This window comes from Tyto alba, unplaced genomic scaffold (genome assembly GCF_018691265.1).
Source record: "Tyto alba isolate M040663 unplaced genomic scaffold, T.alba_DEE_v4.0 Super-Scaffold_10, whole genome shotgun sequence".
NCBI classification, from domain to species: Eukaryota; Metazoa; Chordata; class Aves; order Strigiformes; family Tytonidae; genus Tyto; species Tyto alba.
Window position 1 is genome coordinate 12,801,705 of NW_024881262.1, and position 16,533 is coordinate 12,818,237.

The 16,533-nt window shown below is 46.5% G+C and overlaps 1 protein-coding gene across 4 annotated transcripts in view; it reads left to right on the top strand.

The window, feature by feature from the left end:
• The window catches only part of LOC104364384 (LIM domain containing preferred translocation partner in lipoma), a 335,033-nt gene that overhangs the window by 8,747 nt on the left and 309,753 nt on the right, over positions 1 to 16,533 (top strand). For 3 of the 4 annotated variants that reach the window (XM_042796895.1, XM_042796901.1, XM_032986821.2), the window contains exon 1: positions 15,839 to 16,012. The gene's annotated coding sequence lies outside the window, so the exon portion shown is untranslated. Of the gene's footprint in view, positions 1 to 15,838; positions 16,013 to 16,533 lie in introns of those variants that run through there. The other variant, XM_042796896.1, reaches the window with a different exon arrangement.

Genomic DNA, 16,533 nt, shown 5'->3' on the forward strand with positions numbered 1-16,533 from the left:
GCCATTTAAGGAGGGCTTGGTGAACCTTCTGCCTAGTAAGTTTGAAATTCAAGTGTATGAGTAATCCAGCTGAACTCTGCAGCTACTTGTGTCCCTAAAGATAAGCAAGTGTTTAAGCGCTGTCCTGTACCCAGATCCTAATTTGCTCCCAAGACAGATGATGGAGAAATGGTGAGCAAAAGTGTTAAAGTTATCTGGGGAGATGTCTGGCTTCTTTGCTTCTGAAATAGTGCTGTAGTGTGCAGAATGGCCATAGCCTTGCTGCAATGAAAAGACAGCTTCATTCAGTGCAGGAGATCGTACTGTGAGTGAAGCAGACAAGTTGCAAGCCTCTAACAGTGGCATTAAGTGCTGAAGTGTGGGGCAGAAGCATATTTTGGAAGTTAGGAATAACACCTTGGACTTCCACGTTGCTGTGAGGATGAGTGCAGTGTTCTTAGCATGTGAAGCCTCTTCTAGTGTCTCCCTCTGCGTATGAGATTTGGGAATAAGGCCAGAGCAGCAGGTGAACTTAAAACAATATAAATGAGCATGTCTTTCCAAGGCTCTCCACCCACCCAGGTACTCGAAGTGTCAGGGTGAAAGGATGGCAGCTTACAGAGTGCCTGTGTGCCTCCTTCCACGGCTTGGCACGGCGAGCTTTGCTCTGCTGTGTGGGAGAGCTGTGAACTCAGGGTGTGCGGAGGCTGGGGAAGTTGGTGGAGAAGTTTTTAAGGACTGCATCGTGAGGCAGGGGGAGAAGGAGCTATGAGAGCAGAGCTCGTTGCCTTACTACACATGAGGATCACTGTAGAGTGGGTTCATTTGTAAGTTGTTCTGCGTGAAGGTAGCTCTCATCCCCTCGTCACACACACAACCTATGGGCAGTGTTTTGTGGTCACTGTTTTACAGGTGGGTATCAGATATCTCTGAGGATGCAGGACAGATGGGTTGGCATCACCTCACCTTTGCACCACCAGGTGTCTTGCCTTGATGTGATGTACCCTGGGGTGAAAAAGAAAGGATTCATGCTCCAGTGTGTTACAGCGATCATCTGTGCTGGTAATGCCTCACCTTGTCTGGGGTCAGGCTGCTCACTGGGCTGTCATACCCATACGTGGCACCACTCTGCTTCCCTGGGTGCCATAACCTGTATGCAGCCTCTAGCCTGTATGCATCTGCACACTTGAGGCGGAGTTTTAGCTATTGGGTTGTGCTGTCATGTGCAAGAAGTCTTAGTGATGGTGATCTGCTCAAACTTTGTTGTGTTCAAGGCAGCTGTCTGCCTGCATTGGCTGCTCCCCATCCCTTGAAGGTGAAGTGCAGTGAGGCACAAGCAACCTTGTGGATTTTTACAACAGCGCTCTAAGTTTCTCATGTCTGAGATGATTTGATTCATACCTGATTAAGGGCGTGCCCAAGTTCATAAGTGGAACTGGATGTACAAAGGTATCTGTATATTGTCAAAGTCCTACATTGGATCATCTGGTTTAGTTCCAGCTGTCTTGGTAGATGCACCTGCTAGGATGGGGATATTTTCTGCATGTCTTAGCTGTGTACATTCTACCTGATGTGTAATGGAAGTGATTCCAGATGCTCTTGATCTCCAGAACAAGACAAGGCCTTTCTATCTAATGAAAGTCATGAGTAATTCTGGATATGCTACTGATATGCTCCTGGGCTTCTGTTCATTCTTCTCTTTGTTTTTGCTTCCATATCCCATGGATGACATTTTCTTGTGTTGTCCATATCTCTAAATTTGACCTGTAGCATCTTGGACTGAACTTGCCACTTGCTACGCTGCCCAAAGGAGAGTAGTGAGTCTGACAAACCATGCGTGTTGAAGTCCTGTGAACCTGAGCTGAGAGCATAGGCTGTGTCTGGATCTGAGGACCTCCTGGCCTGGGAGATGAAGATAAAGCAGAGAATGTAGAGAGAAGAGCAGGGCAATTGACTTGGGGACATAAGAGACTGATTATGAGGGAAGGTGAAAAGGATGTAAAAAGTGTGTGTTAGCAGAATGTGACTAAGATGGAGACCTGATAAGTATTGAAATGTGTCTGAAGAGGAAAGGGGAGCAGTAGCTTCTGGCAGAGCGAAGCTGTATGTCTAGGACTTGCAACTTGGTACACAGCAATTCTGAGTCACGGGAACGTGCGGCTCCTGTGGCCCTGCCATTGCCACCTATAATCCATTTAACAAATGTGCTCAATTTGATCTGAAGCCTACTTGGTCTCTTCCCTGTCCTTCCTGGGGAGTTCATCTCCCTCATGGCTGTTTATCTTCGTGGTTTCTGAGCTGTGCATGCTCGTTGTCTCATTCCTCAGCCCTTACTCACAGGAGGCCTATGTGGGAGGGAGGGACACCCAAGAGAAATGTGAAACTTGGTGCAAAATCCCTTGCCATGAGGAATTTGGATGGTTGAATCTGCTGCAGCTTTGTCTCTGGGAGCCTGCCGGAGATCCATGGGCTGAGGGTCTGTGATCTGCAGTCCTGGTGAGGCTCCAGGGAGTGGGATGGAGGCTTGAGGGAAGGTGGGTTTCTCCTGCGAAGGCTAACACATATGGCATTTGGGGGTTCCTGGTAGAGCTGCACTAGCCCAGCTTGTTAACAAAATTCACTTGTGCAATTGGGTGGGGTAAAGTAGAAGAGGGGAGCAGTTACTACTCACTTAAATTAGCAGTGATCAGAAGTAGCTGTAAGCTATAGGTGACACCTCATGCCTCCATCCTAACTTCACACAGTAAAATGCAGCAGAGGAGATACAGCCATATGTGCAAATATAGTATGTGGGTTTGGGTCTCAGTCCAGCATTCACATCCATAAATAGGTCAGCCCCTTCCTTACGATAGCATTTGTGTGCACTTCACAAACATGAACCAGCTAATCCCAACAGATGTTTGGCAGCCTCCTGAGCCCACAAGGAAGTTAAATATCATTGCACTTTGCTAGAGAGATGCCCAGGATTCAAATAACACCTGCTGGAAGAGCCCATCTAAGCTGGGACATGTTCATTGTGTGGGTGCAGCTTTGCAGGGCATCTGCCACCGCTACGTTGGGCTGGTCTGACCACAGTGGCTTGTGCTGCCTTTAGCTATGCAAGGGCCAGGCTGTGTTTCCATTGAAATCAAAGACACAACTTCCTTTAGTTTTTGAGGGGGAATGGGATTTAGCTCGACATTTTCACACTCACTATTAAAAGTCAGCTGAAAGGAGGGAGCTGTGGATTTTGCTTGCTGCCTGCCTCTGTCTGTGTGCTGACGTGCTCACCTCCTTGTTGGTGGTGTGTGAGGGCGTGATGCTCTAGGCTGGCCTGAATCTTTTGCTTGCCTCCCTCTCTTTCCCCAGGTGAGAACATTTAGTTACCAGCTCTATGATGCCTCTGAGGTCAAGCAAGTTATATGGGTGTGTATTGCTGAAGCAGCAGTTTATTCTGGAGTTGTCTCTGGACTCTGCAGTTTGCAATTCATGTCCTGACTGTTCCTGTTCCATCCCACCATGAAGTGCAGCCCCAGCCAGCTGTCAGAGAACACACTGAGGACCAGGGACTCAATAAGTTTGCCTGTATGGAATATTCAGAGATCTCAGATAATTAGTCTTGCAGCCTTTTTTATTAGAAGTTTGCTCAGTGTGTTGCATGGGCCTGAAGCTGTCTGATGCTTTGCTTTCCCTTAAAAAAAAAGGCTATTTGGCTCACTTTCCAAAGAGAAAATGAAGCTGTAACATATCACAGAGGAGTGAAGGGTAAGGAAGGCCTCTATATGTCACTGCCTCCAAGGTCCATATTCATCCTCTTAATGACACTCAGCTGCAGAAGGGGAACAGAACATGAATTGATCCTCTTCATATGGATCATTAGTGCCCCAACAGCTGGTCTGCAAAGAGCAACTGGGAAAAAAAAACCAAGTTCCTGCTGCATCTATTTTTTTTTTTTTTTTTTCCTGGGTGCTTTGAAAGATGATTGGGATGCTTTAGACGCTTGGCTTTCTTGCTCAGGAAGGGCTGGGGATTGTACTCATGTCTCCTGGCCTCTATTTTGTGCTCTGGCTTGATGGCTGCCCTGATTTTTTGAGGCTGAGTTATAAGGCTGCTGAGTGGAGGGGGGAGGCAGTGAGAGGATAGTTCTGGATTACTAATAAATCAAGGATTTTTCCTAGATACTTCCTCACTCAGATCTTTATCAGCCTCTGTTAAATAACGATGACAGCTCCAGATACTATGGTCTCTTTCCACTTCTGTCTTCTCAGTTAAAGCTTCCTGAAGTCTCTTCAGGGCACAGACCCCACCAGTTTTTGCCATTCCGCATCTCAAGAAGAGACCTTGCTGTGGACCACTGCTCCTCTCCCTTGTCACTCTGAACCAGCTGTGGTTGCTCTGTGCGTGCCAAGTGCATGCATCTGACTCGCTCCATGCTGCCGGCTGCTGCTGCCTGGCCTTTTTGTCTGCATTAGTTTAATTGAGTGAGGAGCTTGCAGGAGAAGCTATTCATTCCCCTGGTAACTGTGCTTGACAATCAGAGGTTATTCTGGGGGTGAAGGAGCGGTACAGATTTGTTTTCCTTGGCTGCAGATCTGTAGCCCCTAATAGTTTCTCACTTATATGAACTAAGGTTGACTTGGTCTGCCACTAATTAAAAGCCAAAAGGATGTGCAGTCCTCTCCAAAATAATTACCATATTTGGTGAATGGAAGAAAATTCTGCTTACTTCCCATTTGTTTCCAAATCCCTCCATTTTGCCACATTGCTGCTGCACTGGCCACGATGCATGGGAAGGCTGCGGCAGGGCCAGCAGCTCCATCCTGGTGCCCAGGGAGTTTGTGTTTGAACCATTGCTCTGCTTTTGGACCAAAGGGTAAATAAAGGAAAAGCATGAAGTTATCAAAAATTTTATGAAACCAAACAGTTGTATTTGGGGGGGGGTGGTTTTGTCCTCAGTGGGAAGCCACTAAAGGCAACAGAGGTGAGTGTGTGTACCCTGTGTGGAGGAACATGTTTTTATCTTCACTTTTTATGGGCTGAAAAACAACAACAAAAAAAGGTTTTGACTGTGTCTGTGCTTACTAACAGAAACACTGAATGCAGCAGCTGGAGTTCCTAGGTAGTTTGGTTTCTGTCAGTAATTGGTTTCAGATACACATTAACTTTGATTCACGTGTTGTTCTAGGCCTGGTGATGTAGTGGAAGGTGTCCTCTCTCCTCCCTGTTTGCTCGACCTCTGCATTTGTCACGCTTCTGTCACCATTGGGGCTGGGCCCGCAGCAGGAGGAGGACAGAGGGTCTCTTCCCTTTAGCTGATCCTAAGTGTCCATGCAAGTGTTTGTGCTCCTTTGGTGCAAACTGGAGGGGCAGTCCGATGTCAACACTGGGTTGAGGGCTGGAAGATGTCCTGTCCAAAGTGGTCAGGTTCCCGGGCAGCAAGGGTTGGAGCCCTGTGGATGCTGTTTGCTCTGCATGATACTTATCCCCACTGTGACCTCATGGTGGGGTTTTGGCCTCTGAGCACCAGTTGGTGTAGGAGGAATAGCGGTCTGGGCAGTGGTCACCAGCTGAACGTACCTTCTCTCAAAGCAGTTGTACAGAGATGAGCAGAAGTGTCCCAGGACCGGGTTCAGAGGCTGGGGCAGGATCAGCTCCATCCATAATGCTCCTTATGGGGATGTGCCCAATCTGCTCTTGGAGGTTGGCGATGGCAATTGTGCCTGTTCACCTGCAGTCCCCTCTTCTGCTTTGCTAACCTGGATGTGCAAGCAGGTCGTGTTCACTTTGCATGGGGAGCGTTCCCAATGTTGCTGTGTTTGCTTGTGGGGCTCACAAGGAGCAGCAAATGGGTTGTATTTTCTTAATCTGTCTGCTTCATGAGGCAGTATCTGTTTGTGCCCTTAGTAACAAGTTTTTTTTTAATGCATATTGAGTCCCCTATTTTAATTGACTAAGAAGAAAGAACTTGAAAAGGGTATGAACCCATGACCTTGAGATAAATAGTTTCTCATTGAGTCCCCGAGCCCCTAAACCACCCCCACTTGTGAGACTAGTGTGGTTTAATCAAAGGTCAGAGGTTTTGTCGTCTCTGAGAGCCTCAGAAAAGAGCAACGCGAGCTTGCTCTCCTCGGTCTTCCATGACTGCAGTCATTCTTGGCCTGTCAAGTTCCCACTGAGCTGGCTGTGATTGTCCTCTGTTCCTGGATGATGGCTCTCTTGACCTTCTGTGGTCTTTGTGAATGCTGATGAAAACCTGATGATCAAGTCAAATGTATTTCTGGGAGTTGTAACTAGATATATGGAGGTTATGAGCGAATGGCTTGTGCAAGGCTGCTGTGAGCCTCTGTGTGCAATGTGCAGATTTGCAGGCTTGATAGGACATAGCCTTCACTTGACAGCTCTTCCCACTCAGCCCCCCACGCATGTCTCCTGTTTCTAGGCTGAAGGCCAAGTGTGGTATTTCACGCACAACTGTGTGGTCAGTCTTGGCGAGTGCTGACTTGTGCATGGCCACTGCTGTCTGAGATGTTGTGGTTGCTCACAGAGGTCCCTTCTCATTTTATTCTCTGTGTTTCTTTCCTTCTTGAGTGGTGACCAGGCATGTAGCTGTACCTCTTGTGACAGGTACAGTATTTGCCTTTCTCTTTCCTCTGTTTCTTTGTGACTGCAGTCACTAATGTTCCTTGAGCCTGGCGGATGTCTGGCATGGAGCTGGTCTTGCTTGCCTGTTGGATGCTGGCTTCCTTGATGCTGTGCCAAGTCAGTCCTTGAAAATATCAGCAGGCACATGCTGGAGAGATCTTTATCTTCAAAAGCTTCTGCGGTTCCTTTCTGTTTTTTCCCATCACTAAGTGAAAATATAAAAACATTTGGCTTGATAACATAAATGCTGGCTTCGGGGCTGGCGACAAAATTCCTGCTGATAGGCTTAGTATGGTTTGGTAGGAATAGGTGAGGACAGGTATGATGGTGGTGTTATGCTGTTAGGTGCTTCTGTGAATCACACCAGCAAGATGGAAGAAGATTGAAGATACCTTTCTTGGCCTCAAGTGTGTGATGTTGCATCCACACACTGTAGCTATGATTTCAAACTGATAGGTACTTTCTCTCCCAAAATACAGTGCTCAGGTGAAGCAGGTTGGAAGATATCGTGTGGCAAACACTTGGAAGAACACAGAGGCTGAATAGCCAAGAAAACTGTGCTGAGAAACCATCAGGTGCAGAGAAAGAGGCATGATCGCTCCCTTTAAGTACAGATGAGATCCGGTAAGGGTGCTTAGAGATGTGTAGTTGCTAACTTTGCCATTCTGCAAACCAGAAGCCTCTTTCTTTCCACTGAGAAACAGGAATGAAGTCAAAGTGAACCAAATCATACTGGTCCAGGGGTGCAATTTTATAGTCATTATTGGTGCTATAGGCAAATAATAAAGGAAATGCATTGCAAGTCTAGCGTGTAATAATCCTCCAGGTCAACATAAAATGGCACGGAGAGGCTAAAGCCTTCTTATCCTTAATTTTTAAGGAGAGGAAAGACGTGACAATACTTACACTTACTGTGCTAAAAGAAGTTATGTGGTAACTTCCCCTTTTACAAGCAATTAATTAAGCTCCTTTAGGGGGAGGATAATCCACAGAATTACTGTGAGAGTCTGTGTTCTGGTTCTCCTGCACAAGGTGATGGAGGGATGTCCGAGCTCTGCTGCCTTTCCTTTGCTTGAGCCCAAGCCCCAGTGGGGGGATGGCAGCATGTGTAGGGCTGGGTGTTGGGCAAATGGCACGACGGCTGCATCCTTGTGTCCTTGCTATCTCCACCACTGTCACTTTTGGGGGAGAAAGTACCTCCTTGACATGTAGGGGAAGCGCGTGGAGCTGTATGTCATCCTGCAGTCAGATTGCCAGGTCCTTGTGTTGAGGTGGATGGGTGTTTGACAGATATTCTGTGGTCCTGCTGAGCCAGGGGATTAGGATTGCCTTTATTTCCCACTTCTGTGCTGTTGTGTGTGCTGGAGATCCTCTCCAACCCCTTATTTTAGTTATTAGTGCTGGGCTGAGGCTTGCACACCCCTGAGGGGGTGGTGGTGATGTTTGGGAAGAAGAGGGGCAGCAGCTTTGTCTGCAGGGAAGGTCTGATGGCTTCGTGTGACAGCCGCTGTGTGTGTGTTATCCCACAGTGGAGCGAGGGGTGAGCCCATCTTCCCTCCCTATCCCAGCCTGGGAGCTGGGGCTCTATGGTGGCCGGCCACTTTCCCTTTCACAAGGGGGAAAAGTTTATCAGTATAAAGCATGGCCTGGAAAACTGCATCTACTATTTTTTTTTTTTTTAAATTTCCTTGGCAATAAGGGCTAAATTCAATGAGGAGCCTGGCTTCCAGCTGAAGTCTGGATAATTTAAGAACTAAAGCAGCTTTTTTTAATGTATTTTCTGTATGTCTCTATCCCCATCTATGATGGAAGTAATGGTACTTTCTTGTTCAGAAGGTGGACACATCCACAGGCATCTGTGGTCCTCCTAGTTTTGAAATGTAATAAGAGCAGTTATTAGGGCTTGTCAGCATCACTCCAGAATTTTTTATCTATATTTGGTATAAATGGCTCCTTTCTCAAAATGGAGTTTTCTGTGGGAAGCGTCATCTTGCAACTCAGTTCTTGTTTTGTAAAGGAAAAAAAGTTTAGGTTGTTTTTATTCTTCTATTTGTGATGGTAACAACATTTGTTGAAAGCAAAAATGTTGTTGTGAAAAGCAGCAGTCAGTGGTGGGGCTACTCCACTCTCTGTTGGCTGATTTCCACACTTCCATGTTAACCTGGGCCTCTCTGCCCCATCAGGGCTTTTTCTTTTTTTTTTTTTTTTTTTTTTTTTTTTTTTTTTTTTAAGGATTATGCTTCCTTGGCCTCTTGATCTAACTATTTGGAAAGAGGAGCAGCTACACTGAGAAACTCTCTTCTTTTTTTAATGCAGTTGTTCGAGGCTCTTTGTTGCTCATACCACCTGAAGGTATTACTTCCAAGGCTGAAATGGGGGCAGTTTGCTATTAAGGTATAAAAATGAAAGCAGATAGCTAATACTTGGTTGCCTTTGGAAGTGGCGAGGAAGGAGGGGACAGACTTTTCTAAACCAGAGAGATTTAATGGTCTTGGCCAATTGTGCTTTTTTTTAAACATCGTGATGGATTATAATGCTTTCAAAAATGCCTAGCCTGACCAAGTGGGCACAGGACTAGGGAATCCAGTTGGCCACCAGGTATTTGAAGTTTTGTTCAAATGATCTGGCCAAAACTGGATACAATATAGAATGGTTTAAGTTGGAAAAGACCTTTAAGATCAAGTCCAATTGTTAACCTACCACTGCCAAGTCCACCACTAAATCATGCCCCTAAGCACCACATTCACATGTCTTTTAAATAACCTCCAGAGAAGCCTTGAACACAAAGACTGTCTGGTTGTGTAAGCTATAAGTTTTAGAAGTTTAATTTACAAATGGTTTTAAGAAGAGTAATAAGAGTGCCCACCATGGTGCCAAGGGTTTTGCTGTGGTGGTACTCGAGCAAGCCTGGGGAGAAGGTGGCCTTTGCCTTCAAATTTTGGCTATTTAAACCCAAAATGGTTAAAGGAATATCGTCCTTTGTAATAAAACTTTGTAATAAAATCCTTAGACTTGAACAAATGTGTACAAAAATGCCATCTCTGCCTCATGAGATTTCAACCTAAAGGTGGACTGCAGAAGATGCTGGGCTGGGAGTGGGGAGATCCAGGCTCCTTCCTGATGCCCCTGTGCCATGGGGCACAGCAATTCTCTGCTTCTGTGTGCTCTTGGTCACTGTCGGTCTGTTTTTTCTTGACCAAGCATCTTAAGACGTGGGAGGCGTGTTAGAGCAGCATTCTGCTGGTGCTGCCTGGTGAGGATGGCCATTGCTTAGGGGTGGGGGGGTATGGAAATGACATTTTTTTTTTATTTTGGATTGCAAAACATTATCCTTTGTTTGAAACCCAGGCTCTGTGGTGTTCTGATACTGCATGAGAAGTTGAAAGCGAAATCAATTATCCTTCTTTGATCAAGAAGTTGGGGTGCATTTGAGTGAATCAATGAGAAAATGAAACTGCCCCCTCTCTTGCTCAAGGTCTCTCCAACCAGGCTTAGTGAAATGCAGACAGCAAATGGCAGAGGGGGAAGGAAAAAAAAAAAAAAAATATCAGTGAGGCTCTTTTGAAAATATTCCAGTAGACTGAAGGAGTGCGAACAGTATGAGGCCAGTAGTCTGTGCTTGAAAATGCAGGGTCCAATCCTGGTGTCAGTTAGACACGTAAATCACAGGCAGAACTGCTGGCAGCAACGGGGAGCTGCTGAAAGGTCACTCCAGCATGGGACACGCAGGCTTTCTGGCAGAGATGTGCTGATTCCTCTTGTTCTTAGCCACGCTTTTCTAGCCGTCCTTGTGCATTTAAAATAACAGGGGTGTGACACTGCTGGTCCTGCTGATGGGTTAGTCCCCAACTATTGCCCGGTGGTTCCAGCTGAGAGCCAGTGGGGTGGCTCCTGGCCACTGGGATGCTGTAGGTAGGGCTGTCTCAACTTCCTTGGCAACTGCTTAAATATGTCCTGCCCCAAATTATTTTTTTGTTTGTTTGTTATGATACAGGAGTCTCCATTCAGGAAAGCTGGATGACATCCCCTTGGCACAGCTGTGCTGCTGGAGCAGTCTCTCCTCCTCCTTCCCCTTACTCTCCCACTCCTTTTTTCTTTTCTTTAGTTTTAACCTCATTTTATGAACCCCGGGACAAACCTGAAAATCAAGTGTGACAGCAAAGATGAAAAATGAGTCCACTGGCCATGAAGCCAGGTGTGCCACTGCTGCAGGACCCCGGGGCTCCTGTGGGGCAATGCTTTAAAGCCAGGCTCTGGGCCCTGCAGTGTGCAGGGGCTGCTGGTGAGTTTGCTCTTTTATGGGATCTAATTTTCCCCATCGGACCTGACGGTCCATGCTGCGGCCAGCATCAGCCTTCCTCCAGCGTGAGGGCTGGACCAGGAGTTCGGAAGTGGTAAGTCCCATTATGGCTAATTTTGACACATGGGGTTGTGGTGGATTTGAAAGCAGCTCCATGCCAAGTACGATATTGGAGGGGTGTGTGCTTCCTTGCAGACTGAAACTTGCTGTTCGCATAGTTGCTGCCTTACACCAACACAGGATCTGGCCTCTCAGAAGGCAGCAGTCGGGTGTATTAGCTTTTGCTGTTTGTATTGATGACTCTTTAAGCAGGTGCCGTTGCTGGCAGCAGAGTGGAGGAAACACATCTCCAGCTTCTGTTATCTTGTGTGATCTTTTTATTAGGTAACTTCAGCAGTGTACTTTTGAATCAAGCAGTTTAATTTTAATAAAAGAAACCTGAGAAGCAAATACAGAAAGCTATTAGTCAGGGCTGGATCCCGCAGGCATCAGTGTCCTGGGATAGCAAGATCAGTCACTGTCTCTGGGTGGCTGTGTTCAAGTGTAAAGCTACCCATGTATATAAGCTGAATTTTAAGTCAGGGTTAGACTCTGAATTGAGGTTTGCGTGTAAGGGTTCTGATTTTCCAATGTGTGAGGATGTGGAGACCTCAGACAACTCCCTCAGCACTGGTGGTGGCCAGAACAGCTGAGGGTCAGGGCTCTGGCAGCAGAGGAGATAACGTGAGATTTCAAAGTTTGGGGACTTTGGGCAGCAAATAACAAATATATTGGTACAGTGTGGGAAAAATGTAAAAATACATGTCAGAACAGGGCAGGCTTTTAAGTGTTTTTCATTTAAAATGAAAAGGTCAGATTGAATAGGGTTGTCATCTGGGGACCTGTATATGCACCTGCCAATCATATGGAGGGGGACCCATGTCAGTTTGTGCTGATGGCTGGCTTGCTGGGAGCTTGTCTGTGCTTAAAAATTGGTGACCGGAACAGTCGAAACAACAGTTTTCATTGTGACGGTCAACCTGAGCCATCTGCTCCATGAAGAAACAGGAATGAAGGGTCCCAGCGCAAGGCTGCTTTATTCCAGTTTAACTGGTTTCACACTTGGGCTTCTACAAGTATAGCCATACTAATTAAAAAAAAAATAAAATAAATTAAGCTCTGAATATTGGTAATGCTTTCAAGTGTAGAGGAGATTTAAAAGTGAACGCAACTCTTGAGTAGTAAAAACCAGACGCCATTCAGCCAGGCTGTTATGTGAGAAGTGTAATTAGCACTTGATGAAATTATTTTTGCAGGTAAGATTGTCTTTTAAAGGGGCTGGGGAGTCTGGTTACTTCAATTTCTAAGTGACCACTATAAAGTTATGCTAGGGATGCCTGTTTTTCTGAAAGTGCTGACTGTACTTCTTGGAAACTTGAAATTCTTGCAAGGGTTTTAAATTGTCCATTTCTGAAAAATCAGAACAATGTAAGAAAACTAAAACTATAATAAAGGATTGATGTTTTAATTCAGGCATTGTAAACTACTGCTTTTAGATTCAAATCTGCAAACAGGAAATCTTGCTTTCCATACTCTACATGTGTAATATTTGTATTGCTTTTGTTTTTCTTGAGAAATGTTGATTTTTACTGTTGATAATACTGCATCAGTATTATCAGCCAGTGAGTGAGTGGCACATCTTTATCACATCTTCATCACATCTTTAAAGATTTTAGAGTTCATAGATCTCGGCTTCTTACCTTATTTTCCTTTCAGATTCTGATGGCTTTTTAAAATTCTAATCACTTTCTTAGCTTTTTATGAGCTGTACCTTAAATTTTTACTAGTCGGAAGACACAAATGAAGAAAGCAATCTTTTGTAAAGATGTGCTCTTTTGGTAAATTCTGGTACTGGTAGTTTGTTCAGAGACTCTACTTAGTGCTTTGACTGTGATAGCTGATTCCTGCTGTTTGGGCATTTGCTTTAAATTCCTTTTAAATGATAAATTGCCTATTGAAGTGTTGCATTAAAATAAGTGGTCTGTATTGTGCTAGACATAAAAATGAAGATGCAGATGTGTACGCGTAGGTGTATACAGACTCTGAAGTCTCGGCTGCTGTAGCTGGTGATCTGGAGGCACAAGAGTCGCACTGAGTTATGCCAGATGGGAGCCCGGCAGTGTAAAGCTGCATTACCAGAGAGACTTTCCTGCTGTTATCTCTTGCAGGACTGTGATAGAAAGATGGGATTCCTTGTTGCAAGATGGAAATCAGAATTAGCTGTGCACAGACCTCTGAGCATCTGTTGCGGTGGCTCTGAACTAGGAGGACCTGTTTTGTAGCACTCAAAGCCCGCCTGTTGTTACTATTTCTGATGTAAAAACACCTGGATATTCTCTGTAAAGGTTGTGGGGGATGTATAAATCCCAGAGGTGACTCCTTATGCATCTGTTTCTCTGGGAACTTGAGTGGGGGAAAGACTTGTGCTGGAATCAATGGCAGTGATTGGAGTATGTCTGTGCTGTGCATTCATTTGTCTTTCCTGACCTGAGCCAAAGCAGGAGCGAGTGTGGCTGCAAGGGGCAGACCCTTTTTTGGGTCTTGCTGTGTCTCAAGATCTGTATCTCTTGCCTGCCTCCCCAGCAGCACTGTCATGATTAACGCATTGCTTTGCTAAACCTCTGTGTAGTCCTCTCTGGTGCGAGGGTCTCAGGGGTGTTCCTTGCTGAGGGATGTGTACAGGCAGCTGAGAAGAGGAACTCTGGGGAGAGGAGCTCTGCTGATCTTTGGGTTTGGGGGCCTTGAGTCTCAAGAAATATTCCCCAATAGGAAATGCTTGTTGAGTTAATGTCTTGAAGAGATCTGATTTGGTGGTGGCATCGTGGCTTGATGGCTTGTGGTGCAGCCAGGTGTGCAGCTTTTCTGATACCTTGGGTCTGTCATCTGCATCTGTCTTCTGGGTATTTCTGTGCTCAAAGACCCAGACTGACCTTTGCAGCCTCCTGGTAAAGAAATGGAGTCACAAATGGAATAGTTTGACAAACGGGCTCAGGTGGATATTGTGACCAGTCAGACTGTCCCTGTCCTGCCCAGCTGTGGATGTGTGGCCTGAAGGGAATGTGTGCCTGGGCATCAGTGGGTTGCTGCCCCTCTAGGACCATGCAGGGCCCCATTTGCTGCTGGGGAGAGTGTTTTCACAGCAGAATTCAGCTGGGTGCCTCAAGGAGGGTATGTGGGGTCCTGCTCACCTTGCCGCAGGAACTCCAGTCACAGGATGATGGGGACAGCCAGCGTGGAAAGTAAAGCCAGGAAGATGTGGTTCAACTAGCCAAGTCTGCTGAGTCTTGTAACTGATCTTGTAAACATGTCTTGAGTTAAACCCGGTGAAAGACAAGCCCGAGCCAAGATCTTTTAAACACAGGTTGGGTCCCAAGAAATATTGTTTTACCTGGAACTCCCAGAGGTGCTGTTGTTAGTTGAATTGAAACAGTGTTGGAACCAGAAGGGAATGTTGTTGTCTTCTGCCTTTGCAGATAAGACTGAAGGGCGTTTTGCCAGGAGCCTGTGGGAAGGACCTAAATTGTATATAACTCTACATCATTTTAAAATGAAAAGTAAACATGCACAACCATAATATTTGCTTGTACTTGTCTCCTCCTTGATGGATGGAGAGAAATTGCTCTTTGGCTGAGTTCACCGGCAATAAAACCCTGCAGTTACTCATCTTCATCCCAAGCCTGCAGTGAGTGGGAGAGGCCATTGCAATCTCCATTTCAATTTGTCCTCATCACACCTGGAGGGAGCGTTGAGGGTCCTGGGAACTTTTATACCAGCCCAGCCCTGTGGGGAATCAGGTCTGGGTGCCACCACAGGGACCATGGGACTGAGCTGGGAAGGTGATGCCTGGGTCAGGGTGGACCTTGGTGTGCTCTTGTAGTGTTGATGCAGTGGAGATCTGCCACCACTGGCAGAGGTGAGAGCCCTGTTACTCTCCTGGCCGCTGTAGCATCAGGCATGGTGTGGAGGACAAGGGGTGCTGGCAGGGGCAGGAAGCCATCTCACCGTGTGACAGGGAGGATGGACCTGGACTGTGAGCCACCAGCATTCTTTTGCATTTTGCTGCATGTTGGTTGTAGACTTGTGGGCTCACATGCACCCTCATGAACAGCACAGGTACAATAAGTGCAAACCTGAACTGAGCATTTCCATCGTTACAGCGTCAAATAGCAGTAACTTTCTCTGCTGAATGGTGATGACAAGGCAAGCCTGCTCTTGTCATGAGCGGAGATAGGGCCATCAAAACGACCAGGATGTGGCTGGGACAAGTTGCTGGCGAGGGCAGGAAGGAGTGTGCGATTCAGATGCTGTCCGTTTCCATGGGCTGCACCCACCATGTGTCCTGGCATGCCACGGTCGCGTGGTCTGGCTGTCCCCTCTGCTCTACCTTCATCTTCTGCAGAGGGGAAAAACGACACTGAGTCGGTCCCTTCAAGAAAGGGTCGCGTCTGCTTTGCAGTTACAGGAAAGAGTGAGGCAGTCGCCAGTGGGAATTGGGCAGAACAGCTCAGAGAAAAGGCTGTGCCGAGGTGGAGGGCTGCTGAACTGGGTCTCTGCTCACCGTAGTGGTAAACCCCATGAGCTTCAGACCAAGTTAAATGATGTCTCCTACCTCCCTCGCTGTGCCCAAGGTCACAGAGATGAGTGACGGATATACCCTGTTCTCTTACTTTATGCCTCAGGGGCATTAAGGGCAGTAAAAGAGCTGTGGCTTGAGAAGGTGGAAGTCGTTGGCCAAGCTGTGGCAGCTGGCAGCCTGTGCTGGTCGTTGGCCCAGTTCAAGGTGGTGATGCTCACTTTTGGGGGGTGCTGAAAGGAGTCCAGGAGTATGGAGGCTTCTGCCTAAGAAAGCTGGGGAGGAAAATGCTGTGTTTCCCAGAAGCTGTGTGGGTTAAACTGCAAGTTTTGGAGACAAGTCGTCAGGAGGCCCATCTAGCATGCATCACACGGGTATCTCTCTCTCTTCGCAGGGCTGGGAAAGAAACTCAAAGTCGTGACTCTGACGAAACCCTCTGTGTCTCCAAAAGCCCTGCTCTGAGTTCATCCCACCAGAAAGGCTGTGCAGAGTGAGAACCGGTACGTAAACACACTTCACAGGCATGAGGGGCAACTTCTCAGAAGGATATGTGGCTTTTCTGACTGGCACCTTGTTCGTGATTCTCTGCAAAAAAAAAAAAAATAAAGTCCTCTTCTATCAGAGTGTGGAGGGGGGGTGGAGTCACTGGAAAATACAAGACAAACTGGTGGTTCTCTGGTGGTGCTTGCACCCAAAGGGTTTGGTGGGGAAGGGTTCAGCAGAGAGAAGCTGCGAGCATTCAGAAGTCATCTCAGACTACGGCGCTGAGGCTTTAGATGTGCTCTGTCGAGTGGTGTGTTGTGTGACAGCACACGCGGATGGGTGATGTTGGGGGTAATGACAAATGCACACATGAGAAATGCACATATATACATATATATATACACACATGCTGTACAAATCTAGGCACATGGAAACAAAGATGCGCAATGCATATATAGTATATACTATACAGTGGCGTATGAGAGCCTGGGGGTGTATATACCAAATGTCTGTATATACTATATATGGTGATAAAAGA